We start from the raw sequence: 18,261 nt of genomic DNA, 5'->3' as shown, positions 1-18,261 counted from the left end.
TTGATATATTTATACTGTCACTCAGTTCAATGTAATTTCTTATTTCTCATGAGACTCCTTATCTACTCACAGATTATTGAGAAGTGTGTTTAATATTTAAGTCTTTGGAGATTTTTCACATTGCCCTTCTTTTTTTCCAGCTTTATAAGTTATGATTGACATATAACATTGTGTAAGTTTAAGGTGTACAGTGTGCTGATTTGATACATTTGTATACTGCAAATGATTACCCCCATAGCATTAGCTAGCACCTCTATCCCATCACATAGTTACCATTTCTTTTTTGTGGTTAGAACATATAAGATCCACTGTCTTAACAACTTTCCAGTATATAATAAAGTATTATTAGCTATAATCACCATACTGTACACTAGATCCCCAGAACGTATTAATCTTATAACAGGAAGTTTGTACCCCTTAACAGTATTTCCCCATTTCCCTTACCTCCCAGTTCCTGGTAATCACCACTCTACTCTCTATTTCTCTGAGTTTGGCTTTTTTAGATTCCACAAATAAGTGATATCATATGGTATTTGTTTTTCTCTGTCTTATTTATTTCACTTAGCATAATGCCCTGAAGGTCCACCCAGTTATTGCATAGCAGCAGAATATCCTTCTTTCTCATGGCTGAATATATATTTAATCTCACAACTTCTTCATTCACTCAGATTATGTAAAATCTCACAACTTCTTTATTCATTCATCTGTGATGGACACTTAGGTTGTTTTTATATCTTGGCTATTGTGAATTATGCTGCAATGAACATGCGGGTGTGGCTATCCCTTCAAAATCAGTTTTTATTTACTTTGGATATATACCCAGGAGTGAGATTGATAGATCATATGGTAGTTTTATTTTTAATTTTTTGATGAATCGCCATACTATTTTCCATAGTGGCTGAACCAATTTACACTCCCACTAACAGTGTACAAGGGTTCCCTTTTCTCCACACCTTTGCTAACACTTGTTATCTCTTGTCTTTTTGATAATAACCATTCTAACTGTTGTGAGGTGATATCTTATAGTAGTTTTGATCTGCATTTCACTGATGATTAGTGATGTTGAATATCTTTTCATGTACCTCTTGGCCAATTGTATATCTTCTTTGGAAAACTGTCTATTCAGTTCCTCTGCCCATTTTTCAATAGGGTTGTTTGTTTTTTTACTAATGAGTTGTATGAGTTCTTTATATATTTTGGTTAGGGACTCCCCTGGTGGTGCAGTAGTTAAGAATCCGTCTGCCAATGCAGGGCACAGTGGTTCAATCCCTGGTCCGAGAAGATCCCATATGCTGTGGAGCAACTAAGCCCGTGAGCCACAACTACTGAGCCTGCGCTCTAGAGCCCGTGAGCCACAACTACTGAAGTCTGCATGCCTAGAGCCCGTGCTCCACAACAAGAGAAGCCACCGCAATGAGAAGCCCGCACACTGCAATGAAGTGTAGTCCCCCTTGCCACAACTAGAGAAAGCCCGTGCACAGCAACAAAGAGCCAATGCAGCCAAAAATAAATGAATAAATAAATTTATCAAACAAAACAAAACAAAGAAGAAAAAACCCACTGAACTGTACACTTATATATTTTGGTTATTAACCCCTTACCCAATATATGGTTTGCAAACAATCGCTCCTATTCCATATGTTGCCTTTTCATTTCATTGTCTATTTCTTTTGCTGTGCAGAAGCTTTTTAGTTTGATGTAGTTCCACTTAGTTTTTCTTTTGTTGCTTATGCTTTTGGTGTCATATACAGGAAATCACTACAAAGATCAATGTCAAAGAGTATTTTCCTTATGTTTTCTTCTAGGAGTTTTACAGTTTCAGATCTCATGTTTAAGTCTTTATTCCATTTTGAGTTAAGTGTAAGATAGGGTTCCAATTTCACTCTTCTGCATGTGGTAACCCAGTTTTTCAACACCATTTATGGAAGAAACTATCCTATCCCCAATGAGTATTCTTGTCAAGTACTAGTTGGCTATATGTGCATATGGGTATTTCTGGGCTCTTGATTCAGTTCCATTTGTCTATGTGTCTATTTTTAAGCCAGTAACATAGTTTTGATTACTATAGCTTTAAAATAGTATAGTTTGAAATTAAATAGTATGATGCCATCAGCTTTGCTCTTCTTTCTCAGGATTGAAAATGGATCCAGTAATTCCACTCCTGGGTATATATCCAAACAAAACAAAAAACACTAATTTGAAAAGATATACACATCCCAACGTTCATAGCAGAATTATTTACAATAGCCAAGATATGGAAGCAAAATAAGTGTCCATCAACAGAGGAAAGGATAAAGAAGATGTGATATATATACACATACACACACACAGACACACACACACACACACAACAGAATACTACTCAGCCATAAAAAGAATGAAATTTTGCCATTTGCAGCAACACAAATGGACTTGGAAGGTAGTATGCTGAGTGAAATAAGTCAGACAAAGAAAGACAAATACTGTATGCTATCACTTATATGTGGAATCCAAAAAATACAACAAACTAGCGAATATAACAGAAAAGAGGCAGACTCACAGATATAGAGAACAAACTAGTGGTAACCAGTGGGAGAGGGAAGGGGGAGGGGGAGGTGATTAAGATGTACAAACTATTATGTATAAGTTACAAAGACATATTGTACAGCACGGAATATAGCCAAGATTTTATCATAACTATAAATGGAGTATAGCTTTCTATAATTATGAACCACTATATTGTACATCTGTAGCTAATATAATATTGTACATCAACCATACTTCAATACAAATTAAATATAAAAAATAATAATAATTAAAAAAAGAAAGTGAAACAGGCTTATTGCTGATATGGAGAAAGTTTTAATGGTTTAAGTAAAAGATCAAACCAGCCACAAAATTCCCTTTAGCCAAAGCCTAATCCAAAGCAAAGTCCAAACTCTTCAATTCTGAGAAGGCTAAGAGAGGTGAGGAAGCTCTAGAAGAAAAGTTTGAAGCTATCAGAGGTTGGTTTGTGAGGTTTAAGGAAAGGAACTGTTTCCATAACATAAAAGGGCAAGGTGAAACATCAAGTTTCGAGGGCTGATGTAGAAACTGCAGTGAGTTATCCAGAAGATATAGCTGAGAGAATGAAGGTGGTTACACTAAACAACAGATTTTCAATATACACAAAACAGTCATGTTGGAAGATGATGCCATCTAGGACTTTCACAGCTAGAGAGGAGAAGTCAATGCCTGGCTTTGAAGCTTCAAAGGACAGGCCGAGTCTCTTGTTAGGGGTGAATGCAGCTGGTGACTTTAAGTTGAAGCCAATGTTCATTTACCATTCTGAAAATCCTAGGGCTCTTAAGAATTATGCTAAATCTACTCTCTGTTTACAACATAGTTTACTGAATATTTTAAGCCTACTGTTGAGACCTACTGCTCAGAATAAAAGATTCCTTTCAAAATATGACTGCTCATTAACAATGCACCTGGTTACCCAAGAGCTCTGATGGAGATGTATAATGACATTAATGTTTTCATGCCTGCTAACACAACCTTCATTCTGAAGCCCATGGATTAAAGAGTAACTTCAACTTTCAAGTCTCATGATTTAAGAAATAGATTTCATGAGGCTATAGTTGACATAGATAGGGATTCCTCTGACAGATCCAGGCAAAGTAAATGAAAACCTTCTGGAAATAATTCACCACTCTAGATGCCATTAAGAACATTTGTGATTCATGAGAAGAGGTCAAAATATCAACGTTAACAGGAGTTTGAAAGAAGTCCATTCCAACCCTCATGGATGACTTTGAGGGGTTCAACACTTCATTGGAGGAGGAACTGCAGATTTGATAGAAATAGCAAGAGAACTAAAATTAGAACTGCAGCCTGAAGATATGACTGAATAGCTGCATTCTCATGATAAAACTTTAATGGATGGGAGTTGCTTGTTATGGATGAACAAAGAAAGTAGTTTCTGAAGATGGAACCTACTCCTGGTGAAGATGCTGTGAATATTGTTGAAATGACCACAAAGGATTTAGAATATTACAAATAAGCTTACTTGATGAAGCAGTGGCTGGTTTTGAGAGGATTGACTCCAATTTTGAAAGAAGTTCTAAGGTGGGTAAAGTGCTATCAAGCAGCACTTCATGCTACAGAGAAATCGTTTGTGAAAGGAAGAGTCAATTGATGTGGCAAACTCCACTGTTGTTGTAATGTTAAGGAATTGCCATAGCCACCCTAGTCTTCAGCAACCAACACCCTGATCAGTCATCAGCCACCAACATCGAGGCAAGATCTTCCACTAGCCAAAAGATTACAACTTGCTGAAGGCTCAGATGATGGTTAGTATTTGTTAGCAATAAATAATTTTTAAATTAAGGTATGTACATTTTTTAGACATAATTTTATCGCACACTTAATGGACTACAGTATAGTGTAAACATAACTTACATGCACTGGGAAACAAAAAGTTTGTGTGACTCACTCTATTGCAATATTCACTTTATTGCAGTGGTCTGTAACTGAACCCACAATACCTCCAAGGAATGCCTATATATATCTGTTAGTTCCATTTGGCCTAAAGTATGGTTCAAGCTCAACATTTCCTTGTTTATATTCTGCCTGGATGATATATCCATTGTTGAAAGTGAGGTAAAGTCCTCTACTATTGTATTTTTCTCTGTTTCTCTCTTTAGATTTGTCAGTGTTTGCTTAATATATTTAGGTGCTCCACTCTTGGGTGCAAATTTGTTCATAATTGTTATATATTCTTGATGAATTGACTCCCTTATGATTATATAATGACCATCTTTGCCTTTTTTTTAACATTTCTGGTTGAAAGTCTATTTTGTCTAATATAAGTATAAGATATTCATGCTCTCTTTTGGTTCCTATTTGCGTGGAATATCTTTTGTCCTCCTTTCACTTTGAGCTTGTGTGTGTCTGTAAAGCTGAAGTGAATCTCCTTTAGTCAGCATAGTGGGGTCTTATTTTTTTTTAATCCATCCAGCCACTCTATGCCTTTTGACTGAAGAATTCTATTATCATTTAGAGTAATTACTGAGAGGTAAGGACTTAACTAATGCCATCTTATTGTTTTTTGGCTGTTTTCTAGTTCTAATTTTCTTTCTTCCTTTCTTTGTGGCCCTCCTTTGTACACTGATGATTTTCCACAGTGGTATGTTTTGATTCCCTTCTCTTTTTTTTCTTTTTTCATCTTTATTGGAGTACAATTGCTTTACAATGGTGTCTTAGTTTCTGCTTTATAACAAAGTGAATCACTTATACATATACATATGTTCCCATATCTCTTCCCTCTTGCGTCTCCCTCCCTCCCACCCTCTCTATCCCACCACTCCAGGTGGTCACAAGGCACCGAGCTGATCTCCCTGTGCATTGTGGCTACTTCCCACTAGCTATCTATTTTACGTTTAGTAGTGTATATATGTCCATGCCACTCTCACCTTGTCACAGCTTACCCTTCCCCCTCACCATATCCTCAGGTCCATTCTCTAGTAGGTCTGTGTCTATTTTTTTTAAACATCTTTATCGGGGTATAATTGCTTTACAATGGTGTGTTAGTTTCTGCTTTATAACAAAGTGAATCAGTTATACATATACATATGTTCCCATATCTCTTCCCTCTTGCATCTCCCTCCCTCCCACCCTCCCTATCCCACCCCTCCAGGTGGTCACAAAGCACCAAACCAATATCCCTGTGCCATGTGGCTGCTTCACACTAGCTATCTACCTTACGTTTGGTAGTGTATATATGTCCATGCTTCTCTCTCGCCCTGTCACAGCTCACCCTTCCCCCTCCCCATATCCTCAAGTCCGTTCTCCAGTAGGTCTGTGTCTTTATTCCTGTCTTACCCCTAGGTTCTTCATGACATTTTTTTTCCTGTAAATTCCATATATATGTGTTAGCATATGGTATTAGTCTTTCTCTTTCTGACTTACTTCACTCTGTATGACTGACTCTAGGTCCATCCATCAAACTACAAATAACTCAATTTTGTTTCTTTTTATCTCTGAGTAATATTCTATTGTATATATGTGCCACATTTTCTTTATCCATTCATCCGATGATGGACACTTAGGTTGCTTCCATCTCCTGGCTATTGTAAATAGAGCTGCAATGAACATTTTGGTACATGACTCTTTTTGAATTACGGTTTTCTCAGGGTATATGCCCAGTAGTGGGACTGTTGGGTCATATGGTAGTTCTATTTGTAGTTTTTTAAGGAACCTCCATACTGTTCTCCATAGTGGCTGTACCAACACATTCCCACCAGCAGTGCAAGAGTGTTCCCTTTTCTTCACACCCTCTCCAGCATTTATTGTTTCTAGATTTTTTGATGATGGCCATTCTGACTGGTGTGAGATGATATCTCGTTGTTTTGATTTGCATTTCTCTAATGATTAATGATGGTGAGAATTCTTTCATGTGTTTCTTGGCAATCTGCACATTTTCTTTGGAGAAATGTCTATATAGGTCTTCTGCCCATTTTTAGATTGGGTTTTTTGTTTTTTTGTTATTGAGCTGCATGTGCTGCTTATAAATTTTGGAGATTAATCCTTTGTCAGTTGCTTCATTTGCAAATATTTTCTCCCATTCTGAGGGTTGTCTTTTGGTCTTCTTTATGGTTTCCTTTGCTGTGCAAAAGCTTTGAAGTTTCATTAGGGTGCATTTGTTTATTTTTGTTTTTATTTCTGTTTCTCTAGGAGGCGGGTCAAAAAAGGATCTTGCTGTGATTTATATCATAGAGTGTTCTGCCTATGTTTTCCTCTAAGAGTTTGATAGTTTCTGGCCTTACATTTAGGTCTTTAATCCATTTTGAGCTTATTTTTGTGTATGGTGTTAGGGACTGTTCTAATCTCATACTTTTACATGTACCTGTCCAGCTTTCCCAGCACCATTTATTGAAGAGGCTGTCCTTTCTCCACTGTACATTCCTGCCTCCTTTATCAAAGATAAGGTGACCATATGTGTGTGGGTTTATGTCTGGGCTTTCTATCCTGTTCCATTGATCTACATTTCTGTTTTGGTGTCAGTACCATACTGGCTTGATTACTGTAGCTTTGTAGTATAGTCTGAAGTCACAGAGTATGATTCCTCCAGCTCCGTTTTTCGTTCTCCAGATTGCTTTGGCTATTCGGGGGCATTTGTGTTTCCATACAAATTGTGAAATTATTTGTTCTACTTCTGTGAAAAATGCCAGTGGTAGTTTGATAGGGATTGCGTTGAATCTATAGATTGCTTTGGGTAGTAGATTCACTTTCACAATGTTGATTCTTCCAATCCAAGAACATGGTATATCTCTCCATCTATTTGTATCATTTTAATTTCTTTCATCAGTGTCTTATAATATTCTGCACACAGGTCTTTTGTCTTCTTAGGTAGGTTTATTCCTAAATATTTTATTCTTTGTGTTGCAATGGTAAATGGGAGTGTTTTCTTGCTTTCACTTTCAGATTTCTCATCATTAGTGTATAGGAATGCCAGAGATTTCTGTGCATTAATTTTGTATCCTGCTACTTTACCAGATTCATTGATTAGCTCTAGTAGTTTTCTGGTAGCATCTTTAGGATTCTCTATGTATAGTATCACATCATCTACAAACAGTGACAGCTTTACTTCTTCTTTTCCGTTTGGATTCCTTTTATTTCCTTTTCTTCTCTCATTGCTGTGGCTAAAATTTCCAAAACTACATTGAATAAGAGTGGTGAGAGTGTGCAACCTTGTCTTTTTCCTGATCTTAGTGGAAATGCTTTCAGTTTTTCACCATGGAGGATGATGTTGGCTGTGGGTCTGTCATATATGGCCTTTATTATGTTGAGGAAAGTTCCCTCTATGCCTACTTTTGGAAGGATTTTTACCGTAAATGGGTGTTGAATTTTGTCAAAAGCTTTTTCTGCATCTGTAGAGATGATCATATGGTTTTTCTCCTTCAATTTGTTAATATGCTGTATCATGTTGATTGATTTGTGTATACTGAAGAATCCTTGCATTCCTGGAATAAACCCCACTTGATCATGGTGTATGATCACTTTAATGTGCTGTTGGATTCTGTTTGCTAGTATTTTTCTGAGGATTTTTAAATCTATGTTCATCAGTGATATTGGCCTGTAGTTTTCTTTCTTTCTGAAATACTTGTCTGGTTTTGGCATCAGGGTGATGGTGGCCTCATAGAATGAATTTGGGAGTGTTCCTCCTTCTGCTATATTTTGGAAGAATTTGAGAATTATAGGTGTTAGCTCTTCTCTAAATGCTTGATAGAATTCGCCTGTGAAGCCATCTACTCCTGGGCTTTTGTTTGTTGGAAGACTTTAAATCACAGCTTCAATTTCAATGCTTGTGATTGGTCAGTTCATATTTTCTATTTCTTCCTGATTCAGTCTTGGCAGGTTGTGCATTTCTAAGAATTTGTCCATTTCTTCTGGGTTGTCCATTTTACTGACATAGAGTTGCTTGTAGTAATCTCTCGTGATCTTTTTATTTCTGCAGTGTCAGTTGTTACTTCTCCTTTTTCATTTCTAATTCTATTGATTTGAGTCTTCTCCCTTTTTTTCTTGATGAGTCTGGCTAATGGTTTATCAATTTTGTTTATCTTCTCAAAGAACCAGCTTTTAGTTTTATTGAGTTTGCTATTGATTCCTTCATTTCTTTTTCATTTATTTCTGATCTGATCTTTATGATTACTTTCCTTCTGCTAACTTTGGGCTGTTTCTGTTCTTCTTTCTCTAATTGCTTTAGGTGCAAGGTTAGGTTGTTTATTCGAGATGTTTCTTGTTTCTTAAGGTAGGATTGTATTGCTATAAACTTCCCTCTTAGAACTGCTTTTGCTGCATCCCATAGGTTTTGAGTCGTTGTGTCTCTATTGTCACTTGTTTCTAGGTGCCTTTTGACTTCCTCTTTTATTTCTTCAGTGATCACTTCATTATTAAGTACTGTATTGTTTAGCCTCCACGTATTTTTATTTTTTACAGATCTTTTCCTGTAATTGATATCTAGTCTCATAGTGTGGTGGTCGGAAAAGATACTTGATAAAATTTCAATTTTCTTAAATTTACCAAGGCTTGATTTGTGACCCAATATATGATCTATCCTGTAGAATGTTCCATGAGCACTTGAGAAAAATGTGTATCCTGTTGTTTTGGGATGGAATGTCCTATAAATATAAATTAAGTCCATCTTGTTTAATGTATCATTTAAAGCTTGTGTTTCCTTATGTATTTTCATTTTGGATGATCTGTCCTTCGTGAAAGTGGGGTGTTAAAATCCCCTACTATGAATGCATTACTGCCGATTTCCCCTTTTATGGCCATTAGTATTTGTCTTATATATTGAGGTGCTCCTATTTTGCGTGCATAAATATTTGCAATTGTTATATCTTCTTCTTGGATCGATCCCTTAGTCATTATGTAGTGTCCTTTTTTGTCTCTTGTAATAGTCTGTATTTTACAGTCTATTTTTTCAGATATGAGAATTGCTACTCCAGCTTTCTTTTGGTTTCCATTTGAATGGAATATCTTTTTCCATCCCCTCACTCTCAGTCTGTATGTGTCCCTATGTCTGAAGTGGGTCTCTTGTAGATGGCATATATATAGGTCTTGTTTTTGTATCCATTCAGCCAGTCTCTGTCTTTTGGTGGAAACATTTAATCCCTTACATTTAAGGTATTATCGATATGTATGTTCCTATTCCCATTTTCTTAATTGTTTTGGGTTCGTTTTTGCAGGTCTTTCCTTCCCTTGTGTTTCTTGCCTAGAGAAGTTCCTTTAGCATTTGTTGTTAAGCTGGTTTGGTGGTGCTAAACTCTCTCAGCTCTTGCTTGTCTGTAAAGGTTTTAATTTCTCCATCTAATCTGAATGGGATTCTTGCTGGGTAGAGTAATCTTGATTGTAGATTTTCCTCCTTCATCACTTTAAATATGTCCTGCCAGTCCCTTCTGGCTTGCAGAGTTTCTGCTGAAAGATCAGCTGTTAACCTTATGGGCATTCCCTTGTGTATTATTTTTCTCTTGCTGCTTTTAATATGTTTTATTTGCATTTAATTTTTGACAGTTTGATTAACATTTGTCTTGGTGTGTTTCTCCTTGGATTTATGCTTTACGGGACTCTCTGTGCTTCCTGGACTTGATTAACTATTTCCTTTCACATTTTAGGGAAGTTTTCAACTATAATCTCTTCAAATATTTTCTCAGTCCCTTTCTTTCACTCTTCTTCTTCTGGGACCCGTATAATTCGAATGTCTTTTCGTTTAATTTTGTCCAAGAGGTCTCTGAGACTGTCCTCAGTTATTTTCATTCTTTTTGCTTTATTCTGCTCTGCAGTAGTTATTTCTACTATTTTATCTTACAGGTCACTTATCCATTCTTCTGCCTCAGTTATTCTGCTATTGATCCCTTCTAGAGTATTTTTCATTTCATTTATTGTGTTGTTCTTCGTTACTTGTTTCATCTTTAGTTCTTCTAGTTCCTTGTTTAATGTTTCTTGCATTTTCTCTATTCTATTTTCAAGATTTTGGATCATCTTTACTATTATTATTCTGAATTATTTTTCAGGTACACTGCCTATTTCCGCTTCATTTGGTAGGTCTGGTGGGTTTTTATCTTGCTCCTTCATCTGTTGTGTGTTTTTCTGTCTTCTCATTTTGCTTATCTTACTGTGCTTGGGGTCTCCTTTTTGCAGGCTGCAGATTCATAGTTCCTGTTGTTTTTGGTGTCTGTCACCAGTGGCTGAAGTTGGTTCAGTGGGTTGTGTAGGCTTCCTGGTGGAGGGGACTCGTGCCTGTGTTCTGGTGGATGAGGCTGGATCTCGTTTTTCTGGTGCACAGGTCCATGTCTGGTGGTGTGTTTTGTGGTGTCTGTGGCCTTATTATGATGCTAGGCAGCCTCTCTGCTAATGGGTGGTATTGTGTTCCTGTCTTGCTAGTTGTTTGGCATAGGGTGTCCAGCACTGTAGCTTGCTGGTCGTTGAGTGAACCTGGGTGTTGGTGTTGAGATGGAGATCTCTGGGAGATTTTCACCATTTGATATTACATGGAACTGGGAGCTCTTTTGTGGACCAGTGTCCTGAAGTTGGCTCGCCCCCCTCAGAGGCACAGCACTGACTCCTGGCTGAAGCACCAAGAGCCTTTCATTCACATTGCTCAGAATAAAAGGGAGAAAAAGTAGAAAGAAAGAGAGAGGATAAAATGAAGTTATTAAAATAAAAATTATTATTAAGAAAATAATTTTTTTAAAGTAAAAAAAAATTGTATAGACACAATCCCAGGACAAATGGTGAAAGCAAAGCTGTACAGACAAAATATGACACAGAAGCATGCACATACACACTCACAAAAAGAGGAAAAGGGGATAAAATAATATATCTTGCACTCAAAGTCCACCTCCTCAATTTGGGATGATTTGCTGCCTATTCATGTATTCCGCCTATGCAGAGTACATCAAGTTGATTGTGGAGCTTTAATCTGCTGCTCCTGTGGCTGCATGGAAAAATTTCCCTTTCTCTTCTTTCTTCAGACAGCTCCTGGGACTCAGCTTTGGATTTGGCCTCGCCTCTCCATATAGTTCGCCTGAGGGCGTCTGTTCTTTGCTCAGACAGGACAGGGTTAAAGGAGCAGCTGCTTCTGGGGCTCTGGCTCACTCAGGCCGTGGGGAGGGAGTGGCACAGAGTACAGGGTGAGCCTGCAGCAGCAGAGGCCGGCAGGACGTTGCAGCAGCCTGAGGCATGCCATGTGTTCTCCTGGGGAAGTTGTCCCTGGATCACGGGACCCTCTCAGTGGTGGGCTGCACAGGCTCCCGGGAGGGGAGGTGTGGATAGTGACCTGTGCTCGCTCACAGGCTTCTTGGTGGTGGCAGCAGCAGCCTTAGCGCCTCATGCCTGTCTCTGTGGTCTGCGCTGTTAACAACGGCTCACGCCTGCCTCTGGAGCTCCTTTAAGCAGCACTCTTAATCCCCTCTCCTTGCGCAGCAGGAGACAAAGAGGGAAGAAAAAGTCTTGTCTCTTTGGCAGGTCCAGACTTTTCCCCGGACTCCCTCCTGGCTAGCTGTGGTGCACTAACCCCTTCAGGCTGTGTTCACACAACCAGTCCTCTCCCTGCGATCCGACTGAAACCCAAGTCTCAGCTCCCAGCCCCTGCCCACTGCAGCGGGTGAGCAGACAAGCCTCTCGGGCTGGTGAGTGCCAGTCGGCACCGATTCTCTGTGCAGGAATCTCTCCGCTTTGTCCTCCTCACCGTGTTGCTGCGCTCTCCTCCGTGGCTCTGAAGCTCCCCCCCCCACCCCCCGCCACCCAGAGTCTCCGCCCATGAAGGTGCTTCCTAGTGTGTGGAAACAGTTTATTTTACACTAACAATTTAAGTTTGATCTCATGGAAATACTTTTTACTCTACTCCCCCTTTTATGTTTTTGATGTCACCATTTACAGCTCTTTATACTGTTATCCATTAACAAATGGTTGAAGCTATAGCTATTTTTAGTACTTTTGTCCTTTACCCTTTGTACTAGAATTAAGTAGTTCACACATCACCATATTACAGTGTTAGGGTATTACGAATCTGACTATATGCTCACCTTTACCAGTCCATTGTATATTTTCATATAAGTGTCTTTATGTTATCAATTAGCATCCTTTGTTTCAGCCTGAATAAATCTTTTCAGCATTTAAGGCATGCTTAGTGATGAAGAATTCCCTCAGCTTTGGTTTATTAGGAAAAATCTTTACTTTGCCTTCAATTCTGAAGGACAACTTTCTTGAGTGAAGTATTTTTGGTTGGCAGTTTCTTTCTTTTAGCACTGTGAATATATCATCCCATTATCTTTTGGCCTCTGCTGAGAAATCCACTGACAGCCTTATGGGCATTTCCTTGTATGAGAGAATTTCTTTTCTTTTGCTGCTTTTAAAATCCTTTATCTTAGGTTTTAGACAGTTTTTTTTATTATGTGTCTTGGAGAATACTGTCGTGGATTGAAATTTCAAGGTGATCTATTACCTTCATGAACATGGACGTCCAGGTGTAAGAAGTTCTCAGCCATTATTTCTTTAAATAAACTTTAAAACCATTTCTCCCTCTTTGCTCCTTCTGGGACTCCAATCATTAGTACATTTTTTTTCTTGATATTGTTTCATAAGTCCTGTAGGCTTTCTTCATTACTTTTCATACTTTAAAAAAATTTTGCTCCTCTCATTGGATAAGTTCAATTGGTCTGTCTTCTAGCTCATTAATTCTCTCTTCTGCATGTTCAAGTCTGCTGTTGAAGCTCTCGATTGAATTCTTCAATTCAGTCATTATATTCTTCAGTCCCCAAATTTGTTTCTTTTTTATGTTTCTATCTCTTCATTGAACTTTGCATTTTGTTCTCATATTGTTTCCCTGATTTGTTAAATTATTTGAGTGTTTTCTCTTGTAGCTCTCTGGGAACTATAGAACATTTTGAATTCTTTGTCAGGCAATTCCTGATCTCCACTTCTTTGGGGCCAACTCTTGGAGGTTTACCATATTCCTTTGGTGGAGACATGTTTCTCAGATTCTTCAGGATTCTGTGTAGCCTTTCATACATGTCTGCTCATTTGAAGAAGCAGTCACAACTTCCAGACTTTATGGATTGACTTCGGTAAGGGAAGCCTTTCTCCTGTGAGTGGGGGCATGCTGAGTTGTGCTACAACCCTCAGTCTGGTAGTACAGGGTGCTAAGTTTTGAAGCATGTGTCAGGCACCATGGGGGCATGATTTTTCTTTGGCTCAGCCTACTGGGGTCCACAGTATCATCAACTGCATGGTCCTTGGTGGGTACTGTGGGGGTTCAACATAGTTGCAAGGGCTGTTGGGGTCCTAAGTGGCACCTCCAGGTCCAAAAGCTAGGGACCAGTGCAGGCAGCTGTGGTGGCTGGAGCTGGTGGTGTACAGACACTCCGCTATAGGGGCCAACTGCAGGTGCCTGTTTATAAGTAAGGGCTAGTTGCAGACAGACATATAGTGATGGGAACTAGGGCAGGTAGCAAAGGTCAGGGCCAACTATGAGCACACTGGCAGCTGCAGAGGCCCTGGATGTCAGAATGACCTTCTATGGCTGCACACTCTCTCCCCAGGTATGCAGACTTCAAAGGAGGCTGGTGACAGAGTTGTTAGAGGTGTGCAGGTGCAGAGATGGAATGGTGAGTGCTGTTGTGTTCACCAGTGACAGAATGCATGGCCTGATCTGGGCCCATATGCAGCTGTGGGGTCCCTGGCTGTTAGTGTACACTCCTGCAGCTGCATAATCTCCTCCTGGGCATTCACACCGCAGTGGTGGCTGGTGGTGGGAGTTGGGCTGGGAGCACGCAGGCACACAGCTGGAAGGGCTAGTTATGGGTGGGCAGTGGTGCTGGCCAGTGACAGAAGGCAGAGCCTGAGCCAGGTGCACAAGTGGTTGTCATCCATGGCTGCACGCTCTCCCCCCAGGATGTGTGTGCTGTGGTAGAGGCCAAAGATGGTTGTCAGGCCAGTGGTGTGCAGGTGCACAGCTGGGTAGGCTAGCCCACTACTAGCGGAGTAGTGGTGGTGAGCCTAGTGTCTGTAGGTTGGTGTCCTAAACCAGCCTTACTCACACAGCTGCAGAGGCCCACACTGCCTGCAGGCATGGGTCGTGGGCTCCAGTGGGGGTGGGGAGGGTCTTGGGCAGCTTGTCTTTTACACTTGTGCAGCTGCAGAGATTTTGGATGGCTGCCAGGGTGGTTCCTAGGCACCATCAGGGGTGAGTGGGTGGAGAGAGTGGAGATGGACTCAGTTGGCTGCCATTAGGGAACATGAATACCTGTGGGGAAAAAGCTGGTCAAGACCTACAGTGGGTTCATAGCAGCTGTGCTGGCCACTGGCTTCATCAGTGGTGAAATCTGCTGAGTTTGTCTGCAGAGCAGGTCTCTGTGGACTTTAATCAGTCCCACTGCATGTCTGCTAATAATAGCCACTGCTTTTTATCTTTGTTCCTAGCCAGCTGTACACATCTCAGCTTTGCTGGTCTGGGTGGTGCGAAACTGAAGTGGGACATTTACATACTGCCCTGAGAGGCTGGAGAAGTTGGTCATTCACTCCCTTCTTCCCTTCCAGGCAAGAGGAACTTTTCCTAGCTGGGAAGTTCCTTCTTGGCACTAAACAATGTTGACTTGAAGGATGGGGATGATGTAAACAAAATGCAATTTCTTCCTTCTCTCCTGTTTTTGTTGTTGTTGTTGTTGCTCCAGTGTGTTTCTAAAACTTCTGAAGGAGACTATAGAAGCCTCCTAGAGGTGTTTTTGTTCATGGATAGCTATCCAATCATTGTTCTTGTGGGGGGACAGAGAAGCTGGACTCTCTAACACCACCATTTTTTCTGCCAAGCTTCATGTTGCCTTTCTGTTATTGATTTCTTGTTTGATTCCATTGCAGTCAGGGAAAACACATGCATGATTTCAATTTGTAAACATTTTTGAAGTTCATTTTATAGACTAGAATATTGACTATCTTGGTATGTGCCCCATGGCCACTTAAAAATCATGTATATTTTACTGCTGTTGGGTATAGTATTATATCAATGTTGATCAGATCCTGTTGGTTGATGGTGCTCTTGATTTCTTATATTTCTTTTCTTTTTCTTTTTTTTTTTTTTTGCGGTATGCGGGCCTCTCACTGTTGTGGCCTCTCCTGTTGCAGAGCACAGGCTCTGGACGTGCAGGCTTAGCGGCCATGGCCCACAGGCCTAGCTGCTCTGTGGCATGTGGGATCTTCCAGAACTGGGGCACGAACCCGTGTCCCCTGCATCAGCAGGCGGACTTTCAACCACTGCGCCACCAGGGAAGCCCTTGATTTCTTGTATTTCTGATTTTCTGTCTAGTTGCATTTTCAGTTCTTGAGAGAGAAGGTTGCTAAAGTCTCCAAGTACAATTATGAATTTTGTATTTCTCCTATCAGTTCCACAAGTTTTTGCATCATCTAATTTAAAGTATATACATTTTTTGGTTTAGTGCATAGACATTTAGGATAGCTATGATTTCTTAAACATTTCTTAGAATTCCAATTTGATTTATCTGTTCTGAGTGCATCACTTTTTAAAGGTTTTTAGTGGTTGTTTTACGTATTACACTGTAAATACATAAGTTATCATAGGCTACTAGTGTCAACATTTCATGTCATTGGTGAAATGTATTTAAATCTCTCTTCATTTGAAGTTTTTTATGCTCCATTAATACCACTGTCTTAAGCATTTTCTTCACATACACTGAGAACCACATCAGATCATACCATAATTTTTGCTTCATCTCAATAAAGTTGGAAAAGTTTATTTTTTGCTCTAAGCATCAAACGTAATGGAGACAAGGGAAAAGCAGCAAATAATATACAGGGGAATCCACATAATGTTAACAGCTGATCTTTCAGCAGAAACTCTGCAAGCCAGAATGGAGTGGCAGGACATATTGAAAGTGATGAAGGAGAAAAACCTACAACCAAGATTACTCTACCCAGCAAGGATCTCATTCAAATTTGATGGAGAAATTAAAAGCTTTACAGACAGGCAAAAGTAAGAGAACTCAGCACCACCAAACCAGCTTTACAACAAATGAGAAGGGAACTTCTCTAGGCAGAAAAAATAAGAGAAGCAAATAACCTACAATAACAAACCCAAAACAATTAAGAAAATGGTAATAGGAATATACATATGAATAACTACCTTAAATGTAAATGGACTAAATGTTCCAACCAAAAGACACAGATTGGCTGAATGGATACAAAAACAAGACCCATATATATACTGTCTAAGAGAGACCCACTTCAGACCCAGGGATATATACAGACTGAAAGCGAGGGGATGGAAAAATATATTCATGCAAATGGAAATCAAAAGAAAGTTGGAGTAGCAACTTTTGTCACATCAGACAAAATAGACTTTAGACTAAAGACTAATACAAGAGACAAAGAAAGACACTACATAATGATCAAGGGATCAATCCAAGAAGAAGATATAACAATTGTAATCATTTATGCACCCAACATAGGAACACCTCCAGACATAAGGCAAATGCTAACAGCCATAAAAGGGGAAGTCAACAGTAACACAATAATATTAGGGAACTTTAACACCCCACTTTCACCAGTGGACAGATCATTCAAAATGAAAATGAATAAGGAAACACAAGATTTAATTGATACATTAAACAAGATGGACTTAATTGATATTTATAGGACATTCCATCCAAAACCAATAGAATACATATTCTTCTCAAGTGCTTGTGGAAGATTCTCCATGATAGATCATATCTTGGGTCACAAATCAAGACCCAGTAAATTAAAGAAAATTGAAATCATATCAAGTATCTTTTCCCACCACAATAATATGAGACTAGATATCAATTCCAGGGAAAAAATCTGTAAAAAATACAAACACATGGAGGCTAAACAATACACTACTAGATAACCAAGAGATCAGGGAAGAAATCAAAGAGGAAATCAAAAACTACCTAGAAACAAATGACAATGAAAACACGATGACCCAAAACCTATGGGATGCAGCAAAAGCAGTCCTAACAGGGAAGTTTATAGCAATACAAGCCTACCTCAAGAAACAAGAAATATCTCAAATAAAAAACCTAACCTTACACTTAAAGCAATTAGAGGAAGAAGAACAAAAAAATGTCCAAAGTTAGCAGAAGGAAAGATATCAAAAACATCAGATGAGAAATAAATGAAAAAGAACTGAAGGAAATGATAGCAAAGGTCAATAAAACTAAAAGCTGGTTCTTTGAGGAGATAAGCAAAATTGATAAACCATTAGCCAGCCTCATCAAGAAAAGAAGGGAGAAGACTCAAATCAATAGAATTAGAAATGAAAAAGGAGAAGTAACAACTGACATTGCAGAAATACAAAGGATCATGATGGATTACTACAAGCACCTGTGTGCCAATAAAATGGACAACCTGGAAGAAATGGACAAATTCTTAGAAAAGCACAACCTTCTGAGACTGCAGCAGGAAGAAATATAAAATATAAACAGATGAATCACAAGCATTGAAATTGAGACTGTGATTAAAAATCTTCCAGCAAACAAAAACCCAGGACCGATGGCTTCACTGGTGAATTCTCCCAAACATTTAGAGAAGGGCTAACACCTATACTTCTCAAACTCTTCCAAAATATAGCAGAGGGAGTAACACTCCCAAACTCATTCTACGAGGCCACCATCACGCTGATACCAAAGCCAGATAAATGTGTCACAAAGAAAGAAAACTACAGGCCAATATCACTGGTGAACATACATGCAAAAATCCTCAACC

General features: G+C 39.1%; 1 protein-coding gene across 1 annotated transcript in view; it reads right to left on the bottom strand.

Moving 5' to 3' along the window:
• The window catches only part of OPHN1 (oligophrenin 1), a 611,865-nt gene that overhangs the window by 95,392 nt on the left and 498,212 nt on the right, over positions 1-18,261 (bottom strand). The window lies entirely within an intron of this gene.

This window comes from Lagenorhynchus albirostris, chromosome X (assembly GCF_949774975.1).
Source record: "Lagenorhynchus albirostris chromosome X, mLagAlb1.1, whole genome shotgun sequence".
NCBI classification, from domain to species: domain Eukaryota; kingdom Metazoa; phylum Chordata; class Mammalia; order Artiodactyla; family Delphinidae; genus Lagenorhynchus; species Lagenorhynchus albirostris.
The sequence above is the reverse complement of the archived record's forward strand: the minus strand, read 5'-3'. Positions and strand labels throughout refer to the sequence as shown.